Source organism: Stegodyphus dumicola, chromosome 8, assembly GCF_044657685.1.
Source record: "Stegodyphus dumicola isolate Sdum_Otavi_A_Nest chromosome 8, ASM4465768v1".
NCBI classification, from domain to species: Eukaryota; Metazoa; Arthropoda; class Arachnida; order Araneae; family Eresidae; genus Stegodyphus; species Stegodyphus dumicola.
Window position 1 is genome coordinate 33,489,028 of NC_140775.1, and position 13,353 is coordinate 33,502,380.

General features: G+C 29.9%; 1 protein-coding gene across 5 annotated transcripts in view; it reads left to right on the forward strand.

The window, feature by feature from the left end:
• Positions 1 to 13,353, forward strand: part of LOC118183484 (uncharacterized) — a 201,543-nt gene that overhangs the window by 86,603 nt on the left and 101,587 nt on the right. The window lies entirely within an intron of this gene.

Here is a 13,353-nt window from a genome sequence, read left to right on the forward strand (position 1 = left end):
GATTTCTTCTGCTACTAAATTCTATCTAATGATTTCCTTTACCCATATTTAGAAAGATCTTGCTTCAAATAGCAAATAATTTAAAAGAAAACTTTCTCAAATAGCAAAACATTTAAAAGAAATTCCTTTATATTGCATCTTTTCACTACGGGATAATTAAAGTTTTTATAGAATTCATCAACGTAACTTAAGGCTTCACCGAAAAATACCGATAACTTTCATGACGATTCTGAAATTCCTAAGCATAATTTCAAGAACCGAATCTAAATTTTCTAGAAAAATTAGAAAATGGGCAATTTTTTAATGCTTCAGTTTTTATACTCTTTTTACACTACTATGCTTTAATGGATATTTTCGTAACTCGTATTTTTGTTAACCTTATGATTATTTTTTTTCAATTGGTACAATAAAATATTACAGAATTTTCGAGTCATTGAAACGTTTCAGTTCTGAAGATAAAGTGGAAAGATAATTTTTGAACGATTGTTGCTAAAATTATACTACCAGTTGGAAAAGCTAACCACATACTGCACTGAATGCTTATTTTGATGATAAAAGTATGTAATTTCACAGGATTTTCTGAAACATAGTGATGTGTTGCGATCAGCGTTTTCTCTAATTTGTTTTATAGCTGAATAACCAGGAAAGCAGCGTGTTCCAAAACATAGTTTTCACTTTTTGAACATTAGAGGAATTGTTAAAGATAATCTGAATGAGCATTTTTTATTTGAAACTGAAATGTCTACGTTGATCACGTGTAAGTGCATTGTTGGCATTCTATTGCTTTTAGTTTCATCACAATCTTCCAAAAATTGGGCATTAAGTATGCACTAAAGAGCTGAGGTAAATACTTTTTTTTCCAAGCACCGCAAGGGAATTTAAAAGATTATCCAGGAATTTCGAATTTTTGCGAAGTGCAATGCGAGACTACACCATAATTACGTAAAAAAATAACGATATTACATGACGACCATGTGGAAGAAGGAGTTGTAAGGGATCTAAAGGAAGGATGGTGCAGCAACAAGAGACCAACTATCAGTGTGCAAGGTTGGTGTTTCAATACGTGCATTAGTAAGCAGAAAGGACTGGCTGACATGGAATATAAAATCTAGCAGTTAACTCAGCGCCGTTTCCGTTGAAATCTTATCCTCTGATTAGCGTTCTGTTCTACAGCGTTTAAGACGATATATTGCTGCAAATGGCAGCAATTTTGAACATCTAAAACTTTCAGATATGAGATTAAAAATGTTAACATTTGTTGTCTTTAATATTCTTGTTACTAAAATTCAAAAAATGTAAGCATTATTTTGAGCAATACATTACATCACAAATCAGATGGCAACTAACTTGAAAATATACCGTGTGATTAAACGGTCCCACATATCACAAATTTCAAAACTTCTGGGAATTTTAAAATGGGAATTAATGGCATATTGCGTCAATGGACGACTGTTACAAGTAATATATCACGTGAAATTTTAATTCCAGTATATACTACTACCTCTCAAAAATCGTTTATTTGGTGCAAGACGAAGAGGAATTTTTCCCAAGAAGAACGAATTTGTATGATTGAGCATTGATTAATAAGGCAGTTTTACAGAAAACATTGTTGAAGAGTTTAAAAAAATCTTCCTGAATAATTCTAAATCTAAAAGGCAATGATTTACCACTTGGTGACCTGTTTTCGAGAAACTGGAAGAATTCAAGAAACGGTTTAAGGCATTTCCATATAATGCATCTGATTCCTAAGCCGGTTTTTTTCACATTATTCGGATATTCGGACGCCCGAACTCCGAAGAGATCAGCAGCCTCTTCGTTTCTATGATGAATGCTTCCAGTTTCTCGAAATCAAATTACCAAGAGGAAAATCGTTGTCCTCTTAGGTTCTCAAATATTTGGGAAGGAATCTTTAACGTTTCAACATTTTTTCTATAAGAATACATTGTGAAATAATGCTCAGTCCTAAAAGGGCGTTCTCCTCGAGAATACTCATCACCATTTTGTAACAAACGAAGCAATTAGTAAAGCTATAAATTACGAATAAAATTTCAAGTGATGTATTACTTTTAAGAGTATAAGGGTTCCATTCATTGAAGCAATTTGTCATTAATAATCATTTTGCAATTTCCATAGTTTTTGACACTTAACTGCGTAAGAATTCGCTTTTTATTAATTGTAACTTGTGGCTTATCCTCAAGAAGAATCTAAACGACTTGTTGCTATGTCTAAAGATAAAAAGAGAAACGTTAGAATGAGTGTAAAAGACGCTTTTATTTAAAACTAAGTAAGTTGAACTGAAAGCATAGCTGTTGTTTACAAATTAGCCAGCATTAATGGAGAAAACTCAAAATAGAAAATTCAGTGTAAAACTAAACCTAAATAACTACTAACCAAACTCTACGTAGAATAAATGAACCTCAAAAGTTAACTCTTAAGCTTACACTGGCGTGAAAGCACTATCGGCAAGAATAAAGCAACCCTGAAGACAGGATCTCTTATCTTAGAATAGCAAAAGTAACGTGGCCTTCAGTAGGCAGAACACGCTCTGTCTAAGCAATTTAAAACCTTCATTTAAACATACACGAGCTAATTTGCATTTTGGCAGGAAAGGGAAAAATGATAGTACAGATTTGCCAATATAAAATAGCTGGCTAAGTAAATTAAATCAAAATTATAACGTGCATGTCTTTTTGATCACACCTGGTATAAACCTATCCTAGTCCCATTTCAAAGCCCCCAAGATAACATATCAATGACAATTATTTATTTAAGGGGTATCAGAAACTCCTATACCGACAATGTTAAATTGGCCATTTTCGATGTACCTTTTCTCAAAATCTACCGTAGATACGACCTTGAAATTTTTTTTGTAATTAATGTACACCTATCTGATTATACTGAAATGAGCTTTTGAAGCATTATGAATTTTAGAGTAAATTACAGAATATTTTGTTAGGCATAGTAAAATTTAGCACTTTTCTCATACAAAAAATTTAAAAAAAAATTTTCTAAGTTTATTAAAAAAAGCTCATTTCAGTAAATATTAGGGAACCTAATAAATAAGCCATAAAAAGTTTAGACACGTGTGAGCAGTAGTTTCTAAGAAAAGGTACATCGAGTTTTAAAAAAATCACGTTTGGAGAAAAACGTTTTTTTATGTAAAAATCCTCATTGATCAAAGCAGTAGATGACAAATTAAAACTATATTTTTTTACAGTTATAATTTTCATAGAGATTAAAGAATTGTAGTTTTAAAAAGATAAAAGTGTAGAGAATTTGAAAATGCAAAAATTCGAAATCACAATTTTTTGAAGATTTTGGGGTTCCAACACCCCTTAAAACTTTTTGTATTATAACATAAACTTTCTGTACGACATTATAATAACTTTCATAACTGTATTCGTGCAACGTTAATCACATTGATTAATTTTATAAACCAAAACCACATTTGATTACCAAAAATTCTAGTAAATTTCATGAATTACTAAAGGCAACCGTTATGAAAGAAAATATCTATTATTGTATAATAGATGCTAGAAATTTAAAGATATTCTGCATCTGTGAAATAACTGAATAGTAAGATAACATTTTATGACGTTCTCGATATGATTGTTTAACTTATAAATAAGATATGACTTTAAAAGGGTCTTGATATGACTGAGCAGTACAGAAGTATAGATGTTCGATTTATTACTTAAATATCGGAAATATTCTGCAGAGTGTAGAATTGCATGTTGATGTCCTGTAACCTACTATGAAATGCATTTGAGAAACAGCATTTGAGAAACTTTACAAAAATCAGCGCTGAGTCATGTACGAGTGGTTGTTAAAAGTAACTTTCGGATACAACAGTAATTCATTTTAGAAAGCAGTCAGAACTGCTTTCTTTTTTTTTCTTTCAATTTTTTTCTCGTGTGTTTGTGTGTGTCTGTTAAATATGAATGTTCCTATTATTATTCTAAAGCAATTGAAAGCAGCAGATGAGTTTAATCAATTATTCGTAATTTAATCATGTTTTTTTGTTTAATTAAGAATTTATATTTATTTTCACCTTTACATGTGAAGTATATCAAAATACTACAGCTGCAACCATTATCATTAAAATAACATTGTGTGACATATATAGATAACAAATGAATGTGTTTAACGTAAAAATCAGTGCATACTAACACAAAATTTATTGATGCCTGCGGTTTCGTTAGAAATGACACTAACTTTAAGAAAGCTGTTTTGTTACTTTTTAACAATAGAAATTGTTGCGCTATACAAGCGAGTTCGACAGCCCGATGAAAAACGATTTTGGAGTTCCCAATAGGTATTTCCCACACCTGCAACAGCAATGGAGCAGCAGCTCCAGCATCACGAGGTTACCGTAGAAGAACATTTTTAGAAAGAAATTTCCCCTCCATTTTGCCGTTTACACGCAAGAACAAATTAGATTGAACAATAATTTTAGCCTTAAAAAAATTGTTTTTTATTCCAAGCTCCGGCATTTCGGTTCCGATTAATTGAGATTAATTAATTCATAAATTGTCTTTGGGTTAACTGTAAATGTAACATTTAAATCCAGTTAAGCAAATGTATCAGCAGTTAAGCAAATGTATCAGATATTACTTACTCAATTTTTGAAAGCTTGAAAACTTCAAACATAATTCTAACAACTACGAAGCTAAAAATAATTCCTTCAAATTATCTGTGGAACGCAAAAGAGAAAAGATATATTCAGTAAGGAAAATTTTCGTGAAAAGCTTACTTCTTTATTTCTTCATCTTGCCGATATGTACAGTAACATTTAATTATGTGCTTGTTATCCATTAAATGTGTCAATTTATTGCTCTTAAAAATAATCACTATTTCGAGAAAGCGTTTAGTATTTTAATGCTTAATTTGTGTAAAACTCTTACACATATTTTCCAAAGCTGTTCCGAAATGCCACTGTCGAAAACCTGTGTACAGAATGATTATTATACCGTACGCGTTTTTTTAGTATGTGTGCATTAACATTAACATCCACTGACGAAAATGGACTGTATTCCTATACCAAGTAATACAGTAATAGTTAGAGTTTTTTTTTTTTTTTTTTTTTTTTTTTTTTTTTTTTTTTTTTAGCATGCTTTGAAATCTCTCATTCAGATCACGAATGTTAAGCATGCTTTCAACACAGTCACTTTCAACACTGTCTACTTCGATGCACGGAAGACAATGCCTCCAATAGTCAACAGTAAGCGATGCCACTATCGCAGTGCTTCGAAGCGTATCTTTTGTAGATAAGTGATTTACGTTGCTAATTAAGTGGTATGTTTTCCAAATAAATAAGGAACATTTTTCTATCTAGTAAGAACTGTTCTATAAGACATGCCTCAACTAAATAGATGTTTCAATCAACACGTGTCCTATTAATGTCAAATGTAGTGTCAAATGTAGTCCAGCTTACAGCAAAATCTTGATAAAATTTACACTAGTTAAAGCACTACAACAGTAGATAGAAAATGGGGGTTCACCGACACGCGTTGTGGGGTGTGGGCGTGGCCAATGACGTCACACAGAGGGCGGGACCAAAGGCAACGTCATCACACTAGGAGGCGTGGTCACGAGAGGAGTTGAGGTGTTGGTAGATTGCTGATTGAGTTGTAGACCTCCTGCTTTTCATTTAAAGTTAGTTTTTTATATTGGCAACGGGAAATATTTTCTGCATCTTAATTTTGATGATATAGCGATGCTGCCCTCTCTTGACGAAAAAGTGAATTATATGTTTTAGAAATATATTTTTTAAGTCTGGTTTTAAAATTATTCAATGCGCGACTCTGAAAACAATGTAAAAGAAACAAATATAAAAAAGACTTTTTATTCTGATACATTTATCCTTTCTAGTTTTAAATGAAACTTTAACTTATTTCTTAGGTTTTCTGTTCATAATAACATATTCATTTACTGTCATATTTTTTTAATACTTAACACGTTTCTAATTTGTAATATTTATTTAATTTCCACATACTATTTTTTTTTCATACCTTTCATAAATTTCAGCATACCCTGATTTTTAACTTATATGTTATATTTCACAAACGTTCCCGCACATGCTGTTTATTTGTTACATTACTTAATTTTAGATGCAATTTAACAATTTTTTTAACGTTATAATGTTCAATATATTCTGAATTTTAACTTCATTTACTTTTTTTAAACCACTCTAGTATTCTATACACACTTTAACTTAGTGGTATGAAATTGTATTTAAAAAGAAACGTTTATTTTTCGTGATCTTAGTTCTTTTACTAAATTTTCTACAGAATTTCTAATTTCTTTCACGTGTTTAACAATATCTTCCTTACATTACCGAATATTTTTTTAAAAAAACTTAAGTCTATAACTGTTAATTGCTCTTCTTACGTTCATGATTTCCCTTCTGTGTTCATATTTCTTAATTCTAGCTTAACTCATTTATTATAATGTTTTTATTTCTGTCTCATCACTCGTAATTCCAACATTTTATCCCTTTTTATTCATTTTAACGATATGGATTGTTTTCATTTACTCCATATTCAAATATTTCCTTACAATTTTTATAATACTTGTTTTATTCCTCGATCATAATAGATCATCTACAGGTTTTACTCAGAAATTTCCATTCACAACTTTACAGTTTAATACCATTTATATCTAAATGTATTTCTTTCTCATATAGTTTTATGGTCTTCAAAGTTTCTAACATCATATTTAGTTTTAAATCCCGATTACCTTTAAGTGTGTTGATAATTTTCATTTCTAATTTTACAACCACGGTCAGTGTTTCATCCACACATACCAAAATATTTCTTACATTTTCTGATATTTAGTCTATGTCATATTTCAGTACTTCAAATGAATTTACACTGCTCACACTATTATTTTTTCATGTTTTAGAGACACTAACTATACTAATTTTACTATTTTTCCTGCACTAATTGCATCTATGTCAGCACTCATGATAAACTAGCAATTGTTTTGCATCACATGCATAAAGAAATTCTTAAAACCAACTTTTTCAATATCGTACTCAAATTACTGTTTTCCAGATGGGAATTACCAGTATTCTTTGGTTTTACTCTGTTACATCTTTTTAAATTTTAACATCTTACTTTTAATTCTAACATACATCTTTTAATGATAGCCTTACCTTATTTGTTCAAATTAATTCTTTCATTCACCTTCTTTACTACCTTTCAGTACCTTCATAATTCACTATGCAAACGCAATGTCTTTCACTGACATTCTTTTTAATAATACCACAAGTTTCCTTAATTGACAAAAAGCGAATTATTTCTCATTTCAAAATAGAACTACTATATTTTTGCACAAACATTACCTTTATCCATTCAAGCCACCCCTTAACCTGTAACTGACGTAGCGATAGGAAAGGAGATTCTTATCATATGCTCTTTCGACATTTGAGGTTTCTAGAACTTCTTTGACAAGTATATCAATACCATCAGAAAATATACTTAACACTTTTACCCAGTTTAAAGGAAACATATTGTTATAAGAATGGTTTTAGTTAAATTTATAACACAAATAAACGCATTTTGTGCTAAATAGGCATAAACATTTAGATTCAGAATATTTCTTTTTATGCCGACGTAAGACTTGAATTTCATTCATGATACGGACTGTCTCTTGATTTTCTTTTTGTTTACCTTACACTAATAGAAAATTTTTATTTTACAAGTTCAGCTTTTAATGAAATAGAAATAAAAACTACGATACACCTGCTGTTTTAAGAAAAGGAACTTTGATATATTTCTGGAAATATAAATGCTTTTAGAGTTTTCTTTCAATAACGTTGATTTTCATTACTTTACTAACTTCAATAATTCTCTTATTAGCTAATATGAATGAAAGAAGATTGTCAAAAATGTGACACAGTATAATTCTTACGAACATATGTACCTTTACCAGCATACAGATATTACCGATTGAAATGAAGAAAGATAGAGATATTTTACTCCAATCTACATTAAATTTTAAAAAAATATATTTAAACTTTCATACATTCCAAAGAATAAACGAAAACTCAATAGATATTGTCATGTTTGTATATATGAGATAAAAGTTTTATGAATGGTATTTAAAGTAATGCTTAGAACTTCATAAAAGCGAACATTCACTATGTTAATACACATATCATCAGTTATTTACATTAATCAATGTAATATTAATCATTACATGTACTATATGCATATATATTTAAAGTTTAATTGTCTTACAATTGAATAATTAACTATTGAGAGAAAGAGGTTCATATCTTACACTATTTAATTCACATGGAACAAATTTTTCCATCAACCACGTTAAACCACGTTTATTAAATTCGCCAAAGCTCTTTTATTTCTGCATTTTCACACTCACGACACATTTTAAATGTAACTATTGATTACCATTTCAAACACCGATATCATAACTCAGTGTAAAACTACATCATAACTCAATTTTTCCCTACTAACTACAATTTTATATATTCAAGAAGTACATCTAAGACATGATCATTTTCTATGTTCTAGCAAATCGATTCAATTGCGAACATACTATTAAGACTTGCGATTTTAGAAGACTTGCATGTATTAACGATGTCAACGTTTCTTCGTTTTTGTAAGATTCGTATCAAACCATGTCGCATTCGAATGTGGTGTAAGCGATCACTTTTTCTTTTAAACACTTGTAAATAATGGATGCAATTTATAAGAAGAGAAGTATCATGCTGTTTCAAAACATCATCATCAGCATATTTGTGTTTCTTTTGACACCAGCAAAATTTAAAAAAAAAAAAAAAAAAAAGGTTCGTGAGATTTTCTTCAAATTCTGTTTTACTTGAAAAAATGTCCGAACATTCAATACGATGTAAAGATTCATATTGTTTTAAATTCTTATGCTCACTAAATATTTTTTATCACGATTTACTCTTAAAAGAAACTTTATAAGTTTTCATATCCTTTTTACATGAAAAGAACTTGTGATTATTCACTACAAAATTCTAAGAGGAGAAACTTCGCGACTTTTCAAACTACGAGTACAAACTTAAATTTCTTAGGACATACACTACATCTGATGTTTCTTTTATGAGATTTCAAATTTCTCTTCAGATTACTCATATTCAAGAAGCCTTACAAATATATCACATAAGTTCAGCGAAAAATCGCTTCATAAACTCTTAAATTTTCAACACGAGTGAACCACTTGAAGCATATACTGCACTGTAAACATACAATACTTAAAAAAATTGTTATAAAAAATAAAAATACATTCATTTCACCAAGAAGCTTTTCTATTTAAATACATTTATTTATTTCCAAAGAACAAGTTTCTGTATTATACATAAAATATACTTAGAATTTTCTTTCATTAGTTAATATCAAATTAACAACAATATCCATTTACTGATATCTGATATACATGTTTGCTTTAAAATTAAAACTAAAATTTCAATATATTTCTATTAAAAAAAACATAAGAAAAAAAAATACTCATAACACCAACCAAAGACAGAAATTTAAATAGAATAGCTGTACTTATATTAGTGCATTTTTATAATCTTCATAACATTTCGATTCAAAAAACCTATTACAAAATAAATGAAACATTTTTTTCTGCCTTAAAGAATCTCTTATATTTTTAAAATTAATACATAAAAATATATCTTCACCAATATATTTAATTCTATCCTCAACACTTATTATAATGCAATCATGTCTTGTTTGTGAAGGATGATTTACAATGCAACCTTCGCATTTATATAGCTTTTTTATCACTGAATTTAATTCAGTTTTGATAGAGTTTATGAGTTCTTTAAAAAGTTCATCATCATCACTTACCATATCCGAACAATTGTTTTTACATTTGATTTGCAACGGTAAAATAATTTCAAAAATACTTTTATATAAAGTATTAGATACATCAGGAATAATTTCTTTCAATTTTTTTAAAATATCACAGTTTACTTTTAGGTATGTAGGTTTTAGTTTAAAAGAATTTTCATCTTGTTTAAAAACTTGTTGAAAAATACACTCACCTTCTTTGTTGAAAACTACCAACTCATTATTGCAAATGATGCTGGCACTCATATAGACAAGATTAAGTTCATATATTTTTGAGGAAAATTCTTGCCATGTTGCAGGAGTTATAACAACACCGCGTGTAGTAGGGTATAATATTTTATTTTGTTCCACACATTCACGTAGATCAATGTTCATTCTGCTTTCAAACTGATTTATGGACACAAAATATCCCCAACCAAGAGTCCACTGTGCAATCAACTTCGAACTTTCTTTTTTCTGTTCTCGATTATTCGGCATGAAGATATTTTCAGGAACAGACTTCATATAGTGGGCAAACCAGTCATCCTCTGGAAGTTCATCCTCATTATCTTCCAAGCGTCGTTTTTTAATTTTCGAAATTTTTATGTTTCGGAATGTGATACTAATTCTAGGATCTTTAACGTCAGGTTGAGAGGGTATTCCGTGCATCCAAAATTGATTCGTTGGGGGTTTCATTACAAGGAGAGTTCCATGAGTTAAGTCCACGCTTCGAGATGTGAAATTTCGCCTGGTAAATACCATTTGACGTTTTGCACCTAAACTGATGATAGGTATATCACTTTCAGGTTCGAGACAAGTTTCATTGTCTTTATGCGTTGAAATTTTCGCCACTCCGTCAGGATAATAGTTCAATAAAGCAAAATTATATTTTTTGCCAGTTATCGTTTCAACATAATCTTTTACATTTAGAAGAGTTTGAGTCCATGGTTTTGCACAAATGCTCGTTCCAGAGAATTCGTAACTAAGTCCTTCATCACCAAAACCGAGTACTTTTCTTCGTCGAACATACTGAGTCCCATTAATTTCAAAACTAATATTTTTAAAATCATAATTTGATAGTTCATCTAGCAAAATATCAGCTTCATTTCGTGAATACAATTCTTCGTATAATTCCACATTTAACTCTGTATCACATATATTCCTCATATTCGCTTTTGAATCTAACGACAATTCTGAATGATATAGAAATACGTAGCATTCTTAAATAGCAAAAATTATCTAAAACATACATTAACGAAATGATTTCATCAACACTTATCGTAATACATTCTTGTCATGTCTTGTTTGTGAAGCCAGTCTTTCCGGCGTCATATGTGTAAAAATAATCATGATAGGATAGTGGAAAAGAGTTATAGTGTCCTAATGTTGTTATTCTGAACCTCGATATTACATATATGCATAAGGAGAATCTTAAAAGCATCATCCACTTATCATGATAATCATACGCGAAAGAATGTATTATCTTAAGGTTGTTGTTGCTATTCCAAGTTTGACAATACATACAGAAGTAAAGGAAGACCCTTGATAAGCGCTGCACGTTATCAACAATAACCTTAAGATAATACATTCTTTCGCGTATGATTATCAAAGTTTTAGAAATTTTCCATTACTCTATCATGATAAGTGGATGATGCTTTTAAGATTCTCCTTATGCATATATGTAATATCGAGGTTCAGAATAACAACATTAGGACACTATAACTCTTTTCCACTATCCTATCATGATTATTTTTACACATATGACGCCGGAAAGACTGGCTTCACAAACAAGACATGACAAGAATGTATTACGATAAGTGTTGATGAAATCATTTCGTTAATGTATGTTTTAGATAATTTTTGCTATTTAAGAATGCTACGTATTTCTATATCATTCAGAATTGTCGTTAGATTCAAAAGCGAATATGAGGAATATATGTGATACAGAGTTAAATGTGGAATTATACGAAGAATTGTATTCACGAAATGAAGCTGATATTTTGCTAGATGAACTATCAAATTATGATTTTAAAAATATTAGTTTTGAAATTAATGGGACTCAGTATGTTCGACGAAGAAAAGTACTCGGTTTTGGTGATGAAGGACTTAGTTACGAATTCTCTGGAACGAGCATTTGTGCAAAACCATGGACTCAAACTCTTCTAAATGTAAAAGATTATGTTGAAACGATAACTGGCAAAAAATATAATTTTGCTTTATTGAACTATTATCCTGACGGAGTGGCGAAAATTTCAACGCATAAAGACAATGAAACTTGTCTCGAACCTGAAAGTGATATACCTATCATCAGTTTAGGTGCAAAACGTCAAATGGTATTTACCAGGCGAAATTTCACATCTCGAAGCGTGGACTTAACTCATGGAACTCTCCTTGTAATGAAACCCCCAACGAATCAATTTTGGATGCACGGAATACCCTCTCAACCTGACGTTAAAGATCCTAGAATTAGTATCACATTCCGAAACATAAAAATTTCGAAAATTAAAAAACGACGCTTGGAAGATAATGAGGATGAACTTCCAGAGGATGACTGGTTTGCCCACTATATGAAGTCTGTTCCTGAAAATATCTTCATGCCGAATAATCGAGAACAGAAAAAAGAAAGTTCGAAGTTGATTGCACAGTGGACTCTTGGTTGGGGATATTTTGTGTCCATAAATCAGTTTGAAAGCAGAATGAACATTGATCTACGTGAATGTGTGGAACAAAATAAAATATTATACCCTACTACACGCGGTGTTGTTATAACTCCTGCAACATGGCAAGAATTTTCCTCAAAAATATATGAACTTAATCTTGTCTATATGAGTGCCAGCATCATTTGCAATAATGAGTTGGTAGTTTTCAACAAAGAAGGTGAGTGTATTTTTCAACAAGTTTTTAAACAAGATGAAAATTCTTTTAAACTAAAACCTACATACCTAAAAGTAAACTGTGATATTTTAAAAAAATTGAAAGAAATTATTCCTGATGTATCTAATACTTTATATAAAAGTATTTTTGAAATTATTTTACCGTTGCAAATCAAATGTAAAAACAATTGTTCGGATATGGTAAGTGATGATGATGAACTTTTTAAAGAACTCATAAACTCTATCAAAACTGAATTAAATTCAGTGATAAAAAAGCTATATAAATGCGAAGGTTGCATTGTAAATCATCCTTCACAAACAAGACATGATTGCATTATAATAAGTGTTGAGGATAGAATTAAATATATTGGTGAAGATATATTTTTATGTATTAATTTTAAAAATATAAGAGATTCTTTAAGGCAGAAAAAAATGTTTCATTTATTTTGTAATAGGTTTTTTGAATCGAAATGTTATGAAGATTATAAAAATGCACTAATATAAGTACAGCTATTCTATTTAAATTTCTGTCTTTGGTTGGTGTTATGAGTATTTTTTTTCCTTATGTTTTTTTTAATAGAAATATATTGAAATTTTAGTTTTAATTTTAAAGCAAACATGTATATCAAATATCAGTAAATGGATATTGTTGT